At 41.5% G+C, this 17,869-nt stretch overlaps 1 protein-coding gene and 1 non-coding gene across 2 annotated transcripts in view; one reads left to right on the plus strand and one right to left on the minus strand.

Moving 5' to 3' along the window:
• LOC134372657 (thyroid receptor-interacting protein 11-like) overlaps positions 1-17,869 on the minus strand; it is a 338,384-nt gene that overhangs the window by 276,026 nt on the left and 44,489 nt on the right.
• TRNAL-AAG (transfer RNA leucine (anticodon AAG)) lies at positions 11,158-11,239 on the plus strand. The gene has a single exon. It is a non-coding gene; the product is annotated as a tRNA-Leu (tRNA).

A 17,869-nucleotide genomic window follows, 5' to 3' on the forward strand; every position in this document is an offset into this window, starting at 1 on the left:
CATGCAGAGGACTTCAAACATAGAGTCAAGTTACATGATTCGCCAGCTCTGATATTTAATGCCCTGTTGGACTTCAGACTTGCTTAGGGCCTGTTTCCTCTTTCTTTTGGCCTATTTCTGCCTTTTTGAATGAGAATATGTACCCTGTGTTTGTTCCACCATTTTATTTTGGAAGTAGATAACTTGTTTTGATTTCACAGATGGGATTTCGAACCTTGTACCTCTGACTTGAAACAAGTTAAAACATTGGGGATGAATTGACTGTATTTGTGTGTGAAAAGGACATGAGTTTGGGAGGTCAGGGCAGAATACTGTAGATTGGAATCCCCCCCAACTTCATTGAGGCTTAATCCTCACTGTAACTGTTGAGGGTGGGGAATCCTATTATGGTAATTGAAAGGTGGGGTCTTGAAGAGGTGATTAGATTATAGGACCATGCCATAGTGAATGGATTAATAGTGATGGTCAGGGGCATGGTTATGCTCTCTGCTCCATCATTTCTTGCAATGTGAGACCCCTGGGTCACTGTTGCCACCACCAAGACCCTCACCAGATGTGTTTCCTGGGCTTTGAACTTCCCAGCCTCCAAAACTATAAGCAATAAATTTCATTTTCTCTCTAAATTACCCAGTTCCAGGTATTATATTAATAAGCAACAGAAATGGACTTACACACTTGGTTTCCCAGGGTCTGCAAGTCTGCAGCTTCAGGATGGCAGGAAAATGACTTTACATTCATATAAAGAATGTTATCTTGCCCCATAACTGAAGTTCAAAATATCAAATAACCTTGGGAAAAGAGGAAACTCAGAGAAGTTCATGCCAAGGAAAAAAACTGTGCCCTTTAAAAATTTGCCTACAGTCCATGTGGTTTATGTCCCAGCATGGCTTCAATCTTGCTTACTCCAACAGTTTTCCCACTGTCAATAGTTCCTTCCATTTCAGATGACTCATATTACTGCTTTGAACTAAGTCAGAGCAATGAAAGGGTTCATTTGGAATAGAACTATTTGACATCATGGAGGACATAGCTTTTGGTACCCAGCCGGAGGCACCAAGGGCATTTATCTATTGTCTTAGCAGTTGACTGACAGGTGGCTTACTCAGAGTTAGCAAGCTATACATTAATTGGTACATCAACATTTTTAAGAACTTACCTCAATTCTTTGTTTAGGAATAGGATGACTTATCCAAGTCATGAGCACCCCCTTCAAGGCTCTGAATACTTTCAGAGAACTACATGTGTAGCTGAGTCAGCAGCAAGACATTATTTCCCCCTTCTTGATCAAAACATTTCTCATAAAAGCATTGGTGATAAATTTCCTTATTGAAAATGTCTTACTTTTGTTTGTAAAGATTCCTCAGTACTGGGAAGGCTCATTCTCAGGTAGACTGATCTCACATGGAGGTGGGAAGATGAAATAGCAATTAGGCCAAATTGGCACCACATGCAGTGGGAATAGGAACTTACAAGAGACATGCTATTTTATATCCAATGTTTCCAATTGTTTCTGTTATAAAGAGAGAGTAGATTCTTACTGATTTTATGCAAATTACCATATTGCCATAAAAATCATAAAGATATTCACAAAAAGCTTTCAAATTTTGGAAGAATCAATTAGGGACAAAGCAAAGGCTTTCATCTTTGTTGATAAAAGTATACTTTACCAAATTGCTGTAAGTTATAGATAGCTTGAGAGAGAGTTTCCTTTAATCTAGAAAATAAGACATTTAAGTAAAGGACTAACAATGACAGTTACAAAGCATTATGTTTATCAGTTACTTAACTTCATGTAATCAATTTTTGCTTTGTTTGATCTTGATTAGCAGTTTTATAAACCCATCAGATTTCTTATGAGTTCTGAAAAACTTTGGCTTCATCCATTGATCTTAAAGTGATTTGAAATTTGTATTTAAGAGTTCTTTTCATTTTCACTGACTGTGGACAAGACTTAAGGTGACCATACAAGAAAATTTGGTTATTTCTGTGTCAAACAAAAATTTAAAATTAAAATTATGACTGATAGCATTTATACCTACACACATCAGTTTTCTAGGAACCTTATATAATTTTGGAGCACGTATTAATAACATATCAGTATGACATGAAGACAGTCAAACATAATTTCTTGCTTTGACAATACTTGCCATATGGTTTAACTTAACAGATAAGCCCAACTGGTTTTAATACCTCTCTTTTATATATCCTTTGAGAAGTTCCCAGCCAGTGGAACATCTCAAAGTTAGTTCAAGTTAAAAAGAATGAATTTCTAGAATTTGGTTTTGGGTAGTTTGTCAAACAAGGGTTTAAAACAATTAAATAGGATCATAAATCATTATAAGATAAAACCAAAGTGACAAAAGATTTCAAAGGCACAAAGCACAAGGAATTGTTTCGATAAAACATGCAATATGTTTGCTAGGCTGGTTACCAGAACAGATGGTCCAGGATCACGCAGGAAAGGTTGATCCCTTAGTAGCACAAGGTGGTTCCTGAGCACGTGGCTGCGCTGACAAAGATTTGGCCACTAGGGGGCGCTTTTCTCTTGTCTGGCTCGTCAAAGATGATGGAGGCGTGGGGAGGCAATAGCCGGCCTCAACCGACTCAGGCCTCTTACCAGGTTCCTTACTTTGCCGCAGGAAAGAATGCAAGGGCAGAGTCACAGTAGAAAGTGAAAACACGTTTAATGAAAAGAATGAGAACCACAGATTTTACAAGGAAAGTGCCTCATATCTCCAGAAACTCAGCAGGACCCGCACCCAGTTTAATACAAAAGTAAAATACACGTTCACAGACAAAGTGCAGGCTGGCTCTAGAGTAAACAGTAGCCTGCTAAAGGCAACTTTGATTCAAAAAGAAATACAGCTTCAGGCGAAATGCAGACAGGCTCTAGAGAGTCAGGAGCAGGCAACCATGGACTTTCATAATAGACGCTTGGGTTTGATTTCCTGTACCCCCCAGCTGCTAAAAAAAATAGGACAAAACAAACAAACAAACAACAACAACAACAAAAAGACTTTTGGGAGAATCCCCTAGATGTGTCCTGAGAATACTTCCCCTCACCCGCCACCAAGGCAAAGCAAAACAAACAAACAAAACAAACAAACAAACAAAAAACAGGAGTAATGAGTAACGTTCCCTTCTCCTGGGAAGTGCACTATTATTTATTCTTAAGGACATGTGTCGGGTCTGGGTTCCTCTTCCCTGACACAGGCCGCGAGAGGAAAACATAGAACACGAGCATACTCATATACAATCTCCCCATTTATAGCCTCTTTGTGGAAATTTGCCCCCAAATATCCTTACTTTTTATCAAATGAGAGATGTGATTGAATGTCACCAGGATGCCACAGTTTCTGCCCTTGGAAGCTAGAAAATTGGCCAAAACCTTCCCTGATCCCATCCAGTGCCTTTTGCTGGGACAGCTAACCTGTGTTTCTCTACAAGTTTAGTCAGTAGTTGTGAGAGAAATTCTCTGCCATTGCCACACACTAGCAAAAGAGACACAGCAGCATCTTGGTTTTCTGTCACTTCCACTTCGCTGTCATCAAAAGAAGCAAAAGCTCCTCTCACACAGTGAGAGTGGAAATCCAAGTTCGGAGGACCCTACAACAGAAGCTCTAACACGTAGAAAACCGAGGTGTGGCTACTGTCCCCGGTGTCAAGAGTGGCCGTGTAAATCTACTCTTCTTTCTCATTCTGGCCCGGCTCCCTGGCTCCTGCCCCGAGGCCTGCAGGCACCGGCCTCTCAGGGAAATGAGGAGCGGGAGCTCGCTGAATTTTCAGGCATTCTGGTGCCTCGAGCACGGGTCTGGGCTCAGTCCCTGGGGAAGAGCGTCTGAGCCCGTCTCCTGCCCTGCGACCAGTCACCGTCGCCCCCACGCGGCGCACCGCGCGCCTCCAGCTGCTCCGAGGGCCGCCGGGGAAGGACGGAGACTGTCTGGGAGACGCAAAGACGTCGATTCCGAGGAGAAGAACTGGAGACTTCCCCGGCAGCAGGGCCCGCGGCAACCTGGAAGACAGCCTTCTCATCGGACACGCACAACTGCGGGTGGAGACTCTGCAGACTGCTCGGACCGAGACGGGAGCAGGCACGGGTTGGCACCGGCTCCCTGCGCGTTGGGTCTCCAGGAGCAGAAGAGAACTGGGAGGGACGGTTTTTTCTGGGTCATTTAACGCAAGGCCTAAGCTTCCTGGAGACACGAAGACTCCCCTCCCGGCTTCAAAACCGAAAAGTACCAAACGCGAAGTCCAGCAAAGGACTGAAGTCGCGGCGCTCGGGGGCCCGCAAGGAAAAGAAAGCTATGCTGTTACCACTGCCACCGCCGCTGTCACCACCAGTACCCCCAAGCGATCTGGAGCCTAAATCATTGACCCGTTCAATAACCAGTCTTTGAGCGCTTACTGGGCGCCAGGCAGAGGTTGACGCGCCCACTGCCATCCTAGATCCTAGATCTTCCCTCCTAGATCCCAAGAGCTTCTCTTTCAGAGCAAATAGTTTGTCTCAAGGACACTTTGTTTTCCCTTCGGCTCTTGGAGCGAGAGTTGTTGTTCGGGGTGGGCACGAGCAGGTTCGAATGGAGCCGAGGAAGGAGGGAAGAAAAATCCAGGCTCTTCTTGGGAACTTCTCCCTTAACGTCCTTTGGTGATACCTGGAATCATAGTTTCAAATGGGGGGTCTAGATGATAACGCTGGGAAAGGGGCAGAAAAATATACCTAGAAGAGTAGGGAGGATCCTCTTCACTCTTCGGTAGTGTGGCCGAGCGGTCGAAAGGGCTGGATTTAGGCTCGTCCCTTCGAAGGCGTGGGTTCGAAAGCCCCGCTGTGAGGATTTTGTTTCTGCATCACTGGCGATTATTTCCCATGTCTTCACTCGGATTGACCTTTCCCTGCAGGATTTGACCTAATGTCAAAACGTAACGTGAAATTTCTGAATACCTAGTGCTGGACTGGAGGAATGGGAGCGGTGAATGAAGGACTCACAGCTATGCACAGGGAGCTCACGATTCAACCAGAGACGGACACCCACACCTCTATAAGACCACTACTCCCGAGGCTGCCTTCTGTTTGGAAGGGAGTCTGGGAAGGCCTTCCCAAAGGAAGGACATTTGAACTTGTGCTCTCGACTGGAGAGAGAAGAGTTAGCGAGGCTTGGAACCTTGAAATAACCTTGAAAATGCAGGAATGTGTTCTGCGAAAGGCGAGGGGAGGGGAGGAAAGGAAGCAAGGAAGGGAGTGAGTGTGCCTTTGTTTCACTTGCTCCTAAATGTTAAACTCCAAGAAGTTCGGCAGGTGCGCACAGCAACTGTGTCCCTTTGGTCCCTGCTACTGACTGACTCTGGACACCCTCTGCATTTCCCACAGGACACTGTCTCCTATTTCTCCACCTGCCCCAAGCCTCCCAGCAACAACTCACTCTGTCACTCACCCTTCCTCTTTCCATGACTTTCCCTCCAAATGCAACACCAGGACAGTAAAGGAGATGGATTAAGCAGGACACAAATCACCAAGGGTGAGACAATTGCTCATCAGCTCAGGGAGATGATGTTAAAGAAGATTTGACTCCCGTGCTTGAGTCAAACAAAGACCACCCTGGCCCCCACCTAGCCTGCAGTCCTAGGATGAGTTTGATGTCAGAATTTGAGCTCTTTAAAGAACATCTTCACTTTCTGATCTGTGAATGGAGTGTCCCTTCCCGCCCCATGTGGACCGGCCTTTGGCACCCTGAAGGTGCACTGATGGGATTTGGTGTCTACCACACCCACGTTTGAATCCAGGCATTGTCCCTTCCTCAAGACTTTGGGAGTCACAAGTTCATTCCAGTAGGTGGATAGACCCTGACTGTCCTGTGCCCTAAAGGAGGCAAGTGATAAGTTTGTCCATGTGGCTTGTTACTCTAGTCATCCTCGACAATAGTAACATTTTGCCCTGGATAATTCTTTGCTGTCAGAACTGTTCTGTATTGTAGGATATTTAGCAGTATCCTTGGACTTTACCCACTACATGCCAGTAATACTGCCCCCTCTCCCCAGCTGTGACAACCAACAATGTCTCCTGACATTGTCAAATATCCCCTAGGTAGCAAAGGAGTCTCTGAAGATGATTATCTCCCAGCAAAAGTCCGATTAAGATAGTTTTTCTTTTGTGGGTCATACTTTTGGTGTTGTAATTAAAAAATCTTTCCCCAAGACAAGCTGACAAAGATTTTATTCAAAAAATTTCATAGTTTTGGGTTTTACTGTTAGGTCTATGACCCATCTGTATACTCCGCTTCCACAGATCTATTTTTTATATCTTAATGCCAATATGACACTGTCTTAATTATTGCAGCTTTATAATAAATAAATATATTATTACACAATACTATTTATGTAAAGTATAATACAATAAATGTCAGGCAGAGTTCCCAACTTTGTTCTTTTCTTTCTGATTTTTGGCAGCTGGTCGGTACAGGAATGTTCTTTTCAAAGTTACTTTGGGCATGGTATGTCTTTGAATTTCTATATAAATTTTGGAATTAGCTTGACAATTTCATTTTTAAAAGCTTGTTGAGATTGCGTTAAATCTATAAATCAATTTAGAGATAATTGATACCTTAACAATATTGAGTCTTTTCATTTATAAATATAAAACGTCTGTCTCTCCATGTGTTTAGGTTTTCTTTCATTTCTCTTAGCATTTTTTTCAGTGTACAAGTCTTGGACATATTTCATATTTAACAATTTTATTGCAAACAAGATTGCTTTTTAAATTTCCAATTTCTGAGCTGGCTGGTTAGCTCAGTCGGTTGGAGCACAGCCTTTCACACCAATGTCAGGGGTTTGGTTCTCCTTACCAGCCAGCCAGCAATAAAAAAACTTTTTTTTCAGTTTCTGATTGTTCATTGCTATACAGTTATATAGTATATACAGTTATATGTATGTATATATAGTATATAAAATATTACATATAAGGGGTCTTCAAAAAGGTCACGGAAAGATTTCTATTACTTTTTAACTCAATTTTTTTCTAAAAACTTTTTGAAGTACACTGGTACAATTAATTTTTACTTATTTACTTATTTATTTTACTTATTTACATATTTTTCATTTTTGGCTAGCTGGTGCAGGGATCAAACCCTGACCTTGCTGTTACCAGCACCACACTCTAACCAACTGAGCTAACCAGCAGGCCCTAATTTTTAATATTTATCTTATATCCTGCAACATTGCTAAATTCACTTGTTAATTATTGCCTTTTTCCTGCTATAACAAAATACCTAAGACTGGATCAGTTATATCTAATTGAAATTTATTTTTCAGAGTTCTGGAGGCTGAGAAGTTCAAAATCAAGGTGCAGGCAGGTTAAGTGTCTAGTGAGGACTGGGTCTCTAATTCCAAGATGACTCTTTGAATGCTGCCTCCTCCTGAGGGGACCATGGCTGTGTTCTTACATGAAGGAAGGCATGAAAAGGCAAAAGCAGATTAGCTAGTTCCCTCCAGCCCTTTTATAAGGTCCTTAATCCCATTCATGTGGGTTCTGCCCTCATGACTTAACCACCTCCTAAAGGCCCCACCTCTCAACACTATTGCATTGGGGATAAAGTTTCAACGTGAATTTTAGAAGGAACACAAACATTCAAACCATAACAATTATAGAAGCTTTCTGTAGATTCCACAGGAGTTTTACATAGACTTTCATGTTTTCTGAGAGTAAAAGAGCTTTACTTCTTCATTTAAACATGGATGACTTCTATTTTAATTTTTTGCTTGATTGAATGGGGAACATGTAATGTTCATAAAAGTGATGAAAGCAGATGTCCTTGCTTGCTCCTAATCTTACAGGGAAAACGTTTAGTCAATTATCATTAAGTATGATGTTAGGACAAAGTTTTTCACACATGCCATTTATCTGGTTTAGGAAGATCCCTTTTTATTCCTAATTTGCTGAGAATTTGTATCAGAAATGAATGTAGAATTTTGTCAAATGCTTTGTCTGCATCCTTTGATAAGATCATATGATTTTTCTTTTTTAGTTTGTTAATATCATGAGTTTCCATAGACTGATCTTGAATATTAAATCCACTTTACTTTTATGGGATAAATGCCACTTGGTCCTGATGTATCATTATTTTATATATTATTGTTGGATTCAACTTGCTAAAGTTTTGTTAAGATTTTTTTACTTCTATGCTCTTGAGAGATATTGGCCTTTCTTTTCTTGTAGTGTTTTTGTCTGGTTTTAATGTCAAAATATGCTGGCCTCATAGGAAGAGTTGAAAATTATAACCTCCTCTTTAGTTTCTCTAGAAGAAGTTGTGTAGAATTGGCATTGTTCCTGTAACGTTTGCTAAAATTCGCCATTGAAGTCTTCAAAGCCTGGTTAAATACATCCCAGAGTATAAAAAGTACAGCAACTAGAGCCCCAGGGGGGCTGACAGGCTCAAGTAATTGCAACTCACCCTCCCCAGATCATCATACCTGAAGACAAGGCCCCAGACTATGTAAATACTACCAGGATGAAGCCCCTGCCCCACCCCCTCCTGATTTTTCCTGCATGGGCCCACTATGACCATTTTATCTCTCCTGACCTGCAAAATATCTAAAGTGTCCATGCAGACTGCTCTGAGACTGGCACCAGACACTTCTCAAGGCTCCTGGCCTCCAACAATCTCCTAGTTCCTCAGCAGAAGCCCTGGAAAGAGTGCAGCTGGCTTTGGGAACCGCATCTCTGTCCCATCTCTTCTATAAGTTCTATCATGGAGAAGCTAATACTTTTAGAATAAGTCAATTGAGTCAGCCTTAGAAATTTGAAAATGAATGACTTGGGACACATGTAACAATGAACTGTAAAACCCATTCTCAGACATCATTTTGTGAATGTATTTGCTCCAAAAGCTAAGGCATCTGGTCCAGACCTCATCCAGGGCATGTGGGTGGGGATCAGTGCATGAGAAACTTGCTAGGAAAGAGCCCTTCCTATATGTAGTTCCTTGTGGTGGTTGATGGGGTTCAGGGCACACCACCCCAAAATGACTGTAGGAGACCGGAATATGCCACCCTAAATATGCCTCTTTAATATAGGGATTATTTTGAGCTGGTTATTGTGAGAAACTGTAAACACCGGGGAAACTCTAAAACGTTACCTTTTTATAGGAGAAATATACATGTATAAAAGAAGTTTTTACTTGTAAGGGTGTCTCCTTTTCCAAACCAGGAAGAGAGGGTTGACTGAATCACTAGAGACTCTTAATGGAGAAGGCACCAACTTAAACCTGCATAATAAACCTTACTTTTGTTTATGGTGATTTTCCTGGCCATCTTGTCTTAACTGAGACTTTTGTCACATTTTTCTTCCTTATTTCAGAGAAGGATGGTATTTAAGCCTGAAGTCTAAGACAACTCTTTGAGATCTACTCTCAAGATTTACTCTTGTCTTTGGGTTATCTCCAATGCATACAGGAGGTATAGATTTTGGTAAACTTCTATTGTTCTTCTCTTGTTACTGGGAATCCCAGCTCACGAAGGGTGAGGGGGAAAATTATATTCCTTCCCAACATGGTCTATGAACAACCTCATTCTCTTCTGGCACAGCATCCTTTTGAGTGGGTGGTTGGGGTCTGGCAATAGAGGCCAGCAGCATTTGGGGGCTGCCATCAGTCGCTGAACCCGGTGCAGACTTTTGTGGGCTGTATTGCAGAAGGCATCCAGGGGAACAGCTGCAGGCCCAAGGAGGTGTTGACGTGACACCTCCTTGGGTAGGACAAGTAAGATGTCTTTAGAAGGGATAGAATGGCTTGTTGGACTATCCTCCGGCACTGGTTCTCCATGCTGGCTGCATGGTGGGAAAGGATAAGACAGTGATGCTTGGATACCACTTACAGACATTCTGATGAAATTAGTCTGGGGTGAGGTCTTGACATTGGCATTTTTAAAAGCTCCACAAATGATTCTAATGAATAGCCAGGGTCGAGAACTACTGCTCTAGGGATATAATTATACTTTGGGGTGTGAGATGCCAGATTCAAAAGCCAAAAGAGGCAGAATGCCCTTTTGAAAAACGGTGGGTCACCCATCAAATGTGGGCGATTTGTAAATGAGGACAGAACATTCTGCGATAGTAAAACCTGCCCAGTGGGAGAGGATAACCGCGGGGATCGGAACTCCCAGCCGGCCCCTGTAGCTGCAGGCGTCTTCCCTACCACTTCTCACCTAAACTGTTTTCTGGGGGGAAATGATCCCTCTGTGTCACTGGGCTGGATCTGGATTGGAGGGGAGAAGGTCTTAGACGTGATCCTTCTGGGGTCTGAGCCAAGCTTTTCCGGGTGTGAAGTCTGGCTCCGCCCGCGGACGGGCAGCGTTTGTCCGCAGCGAACGTGAGCGCTGCACTCTGCTCGCTCCACCTGGTTCCGGAGCGACAAGAGTAGGCTCAGGGTCGGTTTGCAAAGCTGAATTGTCAACGCTGCTGACCTGGGAGACCCTTAAGGTCTTAAAACTTTCAAATTCAAACGGCGTAAGCATCTGCTCTGTCTCTATGAGAGCAGAATAAAAACGTTTCCAAGTGTCTTAGAAACACTGTAAAACCTTGAGAGGATCTTCGCTTTCTTTGAAGAAATAATTCGGCACAGCCACATATGTGCGCCCTTTGGTATCTCGACTGGTGAAAGGGAGGATTGTAGCGTCTTTTTTGACATCATTAGCTTGTCGGTTAGATTCCAGCTCTAAATAGGTCCTCACGCATTTGCAAATGCCTTAAAACTCTATTTGATAAATCATGTTCCCTCGGAGACAGGCTTTTCGTGGCCTTAATTAACTTCAGCCCTCGTTTATCTTCCTGAGAAATTTGTAGCAAGACTGAGAGGAAGCCAACAAGGACAAAACACAGTCTACAGCTGCCAAGGGCCCACAGCCTAGTGTGCGGGACAGACTTCATTAGCTCATTACTCAGTATTCCTTCCTTCACTCAATAAAAACTTCCTTCTCCCTTAAACCCTGGGTGGAAGATGAAACGGTCCAGAGCCGACAGGACAAGTAAGCTTTTGAGATAGGATCATCCGTCCAAATGCTCTTAGTGATGCCTAAAGTTAGGACACCAAGGCCACGTTCTATAAAAGACTGAGATGTGAAGGCAGGTTGTTCCTATTATAAAGAGAAGAGAAAAAGGTGGTGCTCTCGACTGGTAGCGTGGCCGAGCGGTCTAAGGCGCTGGATTAAGGCTCCAGTCTCTTCGGGGGCGTGGGTTCGAATCCCACCGCTGCCACTCAAACAATTTATTTCTTGCTACTTGAAGAACTGAGACCAAAAGATGACAAATGTCCCGCATATGTTGTGAGAGGCAAGCACTGGACGGGGACCGAGACCAGTGGGTGAGTGCGCGTGCGAGCTTCGGTGTAGGTGGCACGAAGACCATTAAAGTCCAGCTGCCCCCGGTTTTCCACTGGGTCGCTGGAGAAGGTTTTGCCAGCAGGTAATGTCTGTAAGTCTTTAAAGATGAAGTTTAACGAGAGGGTAGGAATCGGGGAGAAACATTTTTCAGGCATGATCTGCGGAAAATCAGCTGTCCGTGCGGCAGGAGGGTTGATGTAAAGACTGGGGAAGGACAGGAAGTAGGTTTTGTTTGTTTGTTTCACATCTTTTTCTCACAAATGGAAAATCACAGAGACTACACGGGCAGTCCGTGAACGAACTTCAAGAGGTGAGTGACTCCTTTGAAAAGAGCATGGGGCACTGGCCCTATGGTTTCTTCCGTCGCCCGCACACAGCTGTGGCTTTAGAGTGGTCTCCTCGGGTCATCGGCTCCCCGTTGACCTGTTTGCTATGGGATTTATCAGACACGCCCCCCCCCGCCCCTTTCTCTACTGACAAGCCAAAAGGAAGGACAGCAGCGAGCAGCTGAGCAAGACTGTGGAGAGACGCGACTGGGCAGGGAGGCAGTGCTCACCGGAGGAAGGCGGGTTTCAACACTTGCAGACTCCAGCCAACCATCCTTGACAACCAGCCTGGAAAATCAGCTCACTGCCCCTACACGCTCGCCCTCAAGAGACCGAGAATGTTTCGGCGCATAATCGGAACCCCTATTAGACATTTTCAGCTCTTGAACTATGAGTACAGTGTTCTTGCAGATCTGTGCGTGTGGTTTGGTGGTCCCGGACAGTGGATGGATGGAATTTGGTGTCCATCGCAACCCAGGTTGAATCTAAGTGTCGTCCCTTTCTTATTGTATCTTCTGGGAAGTTGGGAAGGAAAAAAGCACCTAAAGGGGGAAGATTCTCATTTCGGTAGGTGGTGAAAAAACGGAGGTGGCCTGTGCCCTTAAAAGAGGCAATAAGAAAAGCTTCAAGTCTCTGGCCCACGCCTTGGTCAACAGGTTTCAGTATGATTGTCTCTCTTATGCTTAGATATACTCAGTTACCAAAATCTCAGTACTATTTAAATGCAGCATTCACTCACCTAGATGAACTAGGCTGGAGAAAAACACAATGATACTGAACCGATTTCAATTTCAATTCATGACAGTAAGCTCAAGTGCTTCTGCATGACAATCTTACGGTTTTTCTCAGGTTCTTCACTGCACATCTTTAGAGACTATCTTTCATCCTTTGTGTCCTCAACACAGCCAATGCCTTCTCATACAATCTTACTTTCAGCTTTCTACTTCCCTGAGAAAACACGCAGCTGCAGGAGAACTTCTACAAGGCCCTCATCCACCTGCACCTAAGAACCCTAAGCCTTCTGTCACTGTGGATGGATAACCTGAGATCCTAGCTAAGGCCATCCCCACCACCTGTGCACTAAGATGCCATTTCCAACTGCTTACCCAAGAATATTCTTTCCAGTTGTTTCTTCTTTCTTGTGCTGGATCATTCCCAACAGCCTACTAGCAAGCTGCTGTCATGATCCCATTCTCAAATAAAAAATCACAGGAGCAGGAAGGGGAATGGCTGCAAGACTCACCTGACATCTGTGGTCACTCCGAGGCTCCACACAGCTCCTTCTGGGTCTCCAAGTAACAAATATAAGGAATTGAAGTTTCGGTGTATGAGTGGCCAGTGGGAGCAGAGGTTTCTTTCCTTTCTCTCCCTCCCTCTGTCCCCTCCAGTGCTCCTTGGAGATGATGTCAAGATATATCCCCCTTCAACAAATCAGTGAGAGTCTATTATTTGCCAGGAACTGAGCTTGGCTGTAGGAGGCAAGACCCTGTCCTCTGGAATTTTGCTCTCTAGAAAGCCAAGAACTTCTATTCTCAAGCAAATGGCGATGCTACATCATAGGACCTTACATCTAGTCAACAAAATGTGGACAGAGTAATTTGTAGGGCCCTTTGTCAATGTGTAGCCTGGCTGAGCAGTCCAAGGTGCCAGATTTAGGCTCCAGTCTTCACTGAGTTTGGGCTTGAGTCCCACAGGTGCTAATGGCTCTGTGTTATTTTAGATAAATGATCTGTCAATTCATCGCAAAATCCACCCTTTCAGTTTCTCTTATGTATGAAAAAGTGGGTACAAAATATTGTGATAAGTAGCAGGTGTGTGACCCTCATGAGGGAAAAGCTCACAATTTAGTTGGTTATGTACACTCCCGATTGCCCAGTGAAGAGACAGTATTCCTTTTACATAAATCACATGTATACATTGTGTATATATACATCTGCATATCTATTTACATTTGTTTTCTATAATTTACAGAGAAAAGAGATTGGTGCCCTGTCGTGAAACCTCTCTGAGATATTATGGTCTCTAACAACCATTCCTTATTTAAAAGATCTAGGGCTTCTTAGAAGAGTGGCTGATTTCAGGTTTGGGCCAAGAAATGTACAAGAAGAGCCTGGCAAGAAAGTAAGAATTTCTGCAAACTTTTGTAATGACTGCTGGGTAATGTCCACAGTTCGCAGGAGCAAAGAAAAAGAAGTTTCCATGGGCTAAAAATGGAATTAACAGAATACTAAAAAGAATGCTTGCTGTAATTGATTGAAATATGTTGAATATATTAATAGATAATGATTTTTTAAATGCAGAAAGACAGACAACACATTGATTGCCAGTGGAGACAGCTAGGGCAAAAATTGTTTACTCTGAAAATTGGCGATTAATGGGTAAGAATCAAGCACTCTCCCTGCCTAACAGATGACTCTTGTCCACTATTTTTTCCTAAGTTTTCTCTGTACCGTTTCAGAATTTCTATTAAAGGTTAGGTATTCAGGATTGACCTCTCATTATTTTAACATTTGTCTCATTTATTTTATCTTTTTTTTTTAATGTTCTGGGAAATTGCTCTCTATTTCAAGATTAACAATTTGTATACATATAACTGAATATACATACATTAAATCAGTTTATTAATTTTTAAAATTATTAGGCTTTATTTTTCTGAACAGTTTTAGGTTTACAGAAAAAATGAGCAGGAAGTACGTAGAGTTCCCATATGCCCCTCATGCCGGACCAGTTTCCCTTATTATTAACGTCTTGCATTGGTGTGGTACATCTTGATACAATCGATGAGCCAATACTAATACATCATTACTAACAAAAGTCCACTCTAGCGGTTGACGGTTCACTCTTGGTTTTGTACATTCTACGGGTTTTAACAAATGCATAAGAATGATATGTACCCACCACTACAGTATCATTCAGAATAGTTTCACTGCCCTTAAAATTCCCTGTGTTCCGCATATTCATCCTCCCCTCTCTCCCTCCTCCTGAAACTTTGGCAAACACTGAGGTATCTTTTAATAAACTTTATTTTTTAGAGCAATTTCAGGTTCACTGAAAAATTGAGCAGAAAGCATAGCGAGTTACCATGTACCCCTTGCCCCCCTACTTCCCCCACTCTCAGCATCTTGCAGCAGAGTAGTACATTTGTTACAACAGATGAACCTACAATGGTACATTGTTATTAACTAAAGTTTATAGATTATATTAGGCTTCACTCTTGGTATGGTATATTCTAGGAAGTTTTGGCACATATCTAATGACATGTACATACTGTTATAATATCGTGCAGAATGTTTCACTGCCCTAAAAATCCTCTGTACTCCACATATTCATCCCTCTACTCCTCCTCCTGAATCCCTGGAAACCACTGATACTTTTACTGTCTTCAAAGTTTTGCCTTTTCCAGAATATCACATAAGCAGCAGAATCACATAGTATATAGCCTTTCCGAATTGCTTCTTTCACTTAGTAATGCGCATTTAAGATTTCTCCATGTCTTCTCGTGGCTTCGTAGTTCATTTCTTTTTAGTGCCGAATAATATTCAATTATCTAGATGTACCACAGTTTATTTAACCATACATATCTTGGAGGATATCTTGGTTGTTTCTAAGTTCTTGGCAATTATGAATGACGCTGCTATAAACATCCTTGTGCAGGCTTGTGTGTGGCCATAGGTTTCCAACTCATTTGGTTACACACCAAGGAGCATGATTGTGGGATCATATGGAAAAGGTATGTTTAGTTTTGTAAGAAATTTCCAAACTGTCTTCCAGAGTGGCTATACTATTTTGCATTTCCCCCTACAGTGAATGAAAGTTCCTCTTGCTCCACATCTACATCAGCATTTGGTGTCATTAGTGGATTTTGGCCATTCTGTCAAGCTTGCAGTGATATCTCATTGATGTTTTAATTTGCAATCCCCTGATAACATAAGATGTCGAGCATTGTTCCATATGATTATTTGAAATCTGTAAATCTTCTCTGGTGAGGTGTCTGTTCATATCTTTTGTAGATCCAAAAATCCAGTTATTCAGCCTTATACTTTCAAAGTCATGGATCTGAATCCCCTTACTGGACAGTTGAAAAAAAAAATCCAGTTGTTTATTTTCTTATTGTTGAATTTTAAGAATTCTTTGCATATTTTGAATGAGTCCTTTATTAGATATATCTTTTGTAAGTATTTTCTCCCAGTCTATGGTTTGTCTTCTCATTCTCTTGACAATGTCTTTGGCAGAGCAGAAACTTTTAGTTTTAATGAAGCCCAGCTTATCAATTATTTCTGTCATGGATCATGCCTTTGGTATTTTATCTAAAAAAAAGTCATCATCACATCCAAGGACAGCTGGATTTTCTTGATGTCTTCTAGGTGTTTTATAGTTTTGTGTTTTACATTTAGGTTTATGATCAATTCTGAGTTAATTTTTGTGAAAGGTGTAAGGTCTGTGTCTGGATTTATTTACTTATTTTTCCATGTGATGTCCCGTTGTATCGACACAATTTGTTGAAAAGATTCTTTGCTTCATTGCATTGCCTTGCTCTTTTGTTGAAAATCAGTTGGTTTTATTTATGTGCATCTATTCTGAGCTCTCTATTCTGTTTTAGTTATTCTCTTGGCAATACCTCACTGTCTTGATTATTTACGTTTATAGTAAGTCTTGAAGCTGAATAATATCAGTCCTCTGACTTTGTTCTTCTCCATCAATATTTTGGTGGCTATTCTGGGCCTTTTGCCTCTCTCTATAAACTTTAGAATCAGTTTGTTGATATCTGCAAAATAGTTTGCTGGGATTTTGATTGAAACTGTATTGAATTATTAGACTAATTTGGGAAGAAGTGACATCTTGACAGTACTGAGTCTTTCTGTCTATGAATGTGGAATATCTATGCATTCATTTTGTTATACTTTGATTTCTTTCATCAGAGTTTTGTAATTTTCATCATAGAGATCCCACACTTATTTTGTTAAATTTATATATATGTATTTTACTTTTTGGTGATAATTCAAAGACAATGTGTATTTAACTACAAATTCTGATTTTTCACTGCTGGTACATAGAAAAGCGATTTACTATTTCACATAAACCTTATATCATGCAACCCTGAAATAATCACTTAGTTCCAGAAATGTATGTTTTTTTATATTTTTGGACCTTCTACATAATCTTATCATCTGTAAACAAAGACAATTTCCTTTCCTTCTCAATTTATATACTTTGTATTTCCTTTTTCTGTCTGCACTAACTAAAATTTTCAATATCATGTTGAATAGATGTGGAGAGAGAGGAAATCCTTCCCTTGTTTCTGATAAAGCAGTAAAGCATATTATTTCTCATCATTAAGTATGATGTTGGCTGTGAGGTTTTTTTTAAATGTTCTATTTCAAGTTGAGGAAGGCCCCCAGTTTGCTAAGATTTTTCATCATAAGTAGGTTTTGGATTTTGTCAAATGCTTATTTTTTACATTAAGGTATTATTGTGTTTGTTTTACTGGGGTCTATTGAGATATAATTTACATGAACTTTTAGAAAAACAGTCCTATAAATTTTGACAATGCACTCAGTCATGTAATTCAAGCCAAATCCAAAATATGCAATATATGCACCACATAAAAAAAAAGAGTGGTCCCTTAAGGCTAATTGCTCCCACACAGTTAAATAATATTCCAATTATGTCCATTTAATTGTGATTTCAAAAAGTATATCATAGTTATCTGATGCTCCTTTTTGCTTAGCAAACTATGTGTTAACTATGAAGAGTCTAGAAACCAGATATTCAATCAATAAAAGGTCTATTCTGTTTCCTTAGATATCCTGAAGCTACAAGTTCTGTTTCTTCACATCATATTTCATATCCCTGCCCTTGAAGGACTTCAGAAATGAGATATACACGTGTAGGGAGATAAAGAGAGAGACAGATGAAACATGATTAAACACAGAAAGCACATGGGTGTCAGAGTAGAGATGTCAAACTCTAAACATCTAAAAATACATGGAAAACCTAGGCATAGATGTGAACAGAGTGCAAAAGACTTGGGCTAAGAGAAGGACTTCAGTCCAGAAAACTGTACTCCTGGCCTCCCACGATCAGTCTCAAATGCAATATCACACACACACAAAAAAGGAAACGTGGCACTCCACCCAGAGCAAGACTGAACAGAAAAGCACCACCAATAACAAAAACAA

This window comes from Cynocephalus volans, chromosome 3, assembly GCF_027409185.1.
Source record: "Cynocephalus volans isolate mCynVol1 chromosome 3, mCynVol1.pri, whole genome shotgun sequence".
NCBI lineage: Eukaryota > Metazoa > Chordata > Mammalia > Dermoptera > Cynocephalidae > Cynocephalus > Cynocephalus volans.